This window comes from Meleagris gallopavo, chromosome 26 (assembly GCF_000146605.3).
Source record: "Meleagris gallopavo isolate NT-WF06-2002-E0010 breed Aviagen turkey brand Nicholas breeding stock chromosome 26, Turkey_5.1, whole genome shotgun sequence".
Lineage (NCBI taxonomy): Eukaryota > Metazoa > Chordata > Aves > Galliformes > Phasianidae > Meleagris > Meleagris gallopavo.
The window spans coordinates 3,677,599-3,679,955 of record NC_015036.2 but is presented as its reverse complement, the minus strand read 5'-3'; the positions used below and the strand labels follow the sequence as shown (position 1 = coordinate 3,679,955).

Genomic DNA, 2,357 nt, shown 5'->3' with positions numbered 1-2,357 from the left:
TCAGATCCCGGAGGGATCTGGAAGAGACATTATATGACAGTGATTTAGCATCTTTTATAATACAGAGCCCCTACTTAAAGAGAGGATCTTCCCTCTTTAGCAGGGGATGGTATAGGGGCCTCTGCTTGTACTCCAGTTGGTGCTGGATTGCTCTGTGTGGTCTGTAGTTATGCTTTTCATAACTCACAGCTTGCAGGCTTGCTTTGGGGATGGGCTTTCCCAGCTGGAGCTGTGAACTCCATTGCTGCAGAGGAAAGCCAAAGCCCCAGAGGCTGCAGCCGTTCCACCACACCGCGGATGCTTATCATGTTCTCGCCTAGCGTGCTTCTTGGAATAAAAATAACTAAATAAATCATTAAAATCATTTAATTAAACCCATCGTGAGGGGACAGGGTAAGGAACAGACATCCACATCCTGGGGGCAATCATGTTCCCAAGGGTTATATTAACTGATTTGTCCAGGCTCTTGTTTGAAATGCTCCTATTCCCTTATTTTTAATCAAGCTCACGCTCTCTGCCCATTTCTCTCCCTCTCTCACTCTGTTTCTCTCTTCCACCCTCTCTCCTTCCATCTATCGAAGCCACAGGGACTTCCAGCTCATCAGCTTTGATAGAGAATTCACCGATCTTGAAGCTGATCCAGATCTCAGCCAGCAAACAAATTAGAGACAGTTAGATTTTAAAATTTGCTGTTGCTTTTGGGCAAGGAGAGACAGGGCTTTTTGACATCCAATTTTTAATACATTTATGTAATGTGCTGAACGTGTTTTTTCCCAGTTTAGCTTAACTAGTGGAAATTTTTCCCCAGCCACATGAAAGCTGCTCTCTGTTCATAGAATGCGCGATAAAGCACAGACTCATTAATGTGCCGGTGATCCATAGATCTGACAAGGACTGGGTTGGTAAATGTCATCTTTTTATTTTCTCCTTTTCTTTACCAATACAAAAGAGCATCTCGAAGGTACCCGGGCAGCAATTTGCAGTAAACCAAGAGCTCAGGTTTGGCAGCTCAGCAGGAGGAGAAGGTGAACAGGGGCTGGGGTTTTCCTGGCCCCAGGGAGAGGCAAGAGGATGCCCCACGATGGGCATACCACCCTAACCCCGCCTTTAGGTGCTATGTCCTGCTATGGAGCAGTGGAAGTGATGGGGTTGCTTAATTGTTACATTGATGAGCTACAGATGAGCAACCAGCAGATAGCTCTGAGATCTGCTGCAGTCCCTACTGCCACGTCGATGCTTTTTAGTTGGCAGTCAGCTAATCGGTGCCTGTGGGGCTCGCTCCTCTTCCGCACGGTTTCTGAACAGATCCTGCAAAGTGCTGGGAAGCTTGGTGTGTGTCCTGCTTGGTGATGCCAGGTGTCCGTCTGGGAGCACAGGGAGTTCTGGGGCTGTGTGCATGTCTTGGGGCTTGCAGGTTTCTGTGGCCACCTCTCGCTGTGTCCCCTGCTGTCTGCTGCAAGGGAGGTTTTGCCTGTTCGCCTTGGCATCACGGTGTCCTTCAGGAGTGCCTGGCAACAATGTGCAGTGTCCTCTGAGGGTCTTCATTTGTTTGCTTAATCCCCTTTTCCACCCCTTCCAGAAAATCATTCCCTCCTTTCCAGGCTGATGAAGGCACCATGTACCCAGCACCTACTTAATTACATCTCCTACTGGCACAGTCCCTTCCCCGTCGGAGCCGACAAGGATCTTCAAATGGAGGCTTGATGAGAAATGAGAGCATTTTGCACTCCTTCCTTTCCCGGGGCCACCGCAGGACAGAGGGTGATGAATGCAGTCTGTAGGACAGTGCTTGCTAACCAGAGCCTGGAGGAGAGCTGTGCTCCTTGCAGTGGTGTCTACTGTCTGCTGTGAGACAGATTCAGGACTGGCTTTACCTTAATTTTTAGGTAAAAAATAATTAAGGAGTGATAAAGACCTCTGAAGTTTATGGAGAAGTCTTGCCTCGTCATCTCTCCCTGCCATCAGTGCCATTCAAGCCTGCAGGGCACAGAATCACAGAATCACAGAATTGTAGGGGTTGGAAGGGACCTCTAGAGATCATCGAGACCAACCCCCCTGCCAAAGCAGGTTCCCTACACCAGGTCGCACAGGTAGGCGTCCAGGCGAGACTTGAATATCTCCAGAGAAGGAGACTCCACAACCTCCCTGGGCAGCCTGTTCCAGTGCTCCGTCACCTCACCGTGAAGAAGTTCTTACGCACATTCGTGCGAAACTTCCTATGCTGCAGCTTATCGTCCCGTTTCCCTCGTCCTGTCTCCACGTACCACTGAAAAGAGACTGGCCTCACCACTATGGCCGCCACACCTCAGATATTTATAAACCTGGATCAGGTCCCCTCTCAGTCTTCTTTTCTCAAG

General features: G+C 49.3%; 1 protein-coding gene across 1 annotated transcript in view; it reads left to right on the top strand.

Annotated features, from left to right (window-relative positions):
• Nucleotides 1-2,357, top strand: part of GRIK4 (glutamate ionotropic receptor kainate type subunit 4) — a 93,027-nt gene that overhangs the window by 65,164 nt on the left and 25,506 nt on the right.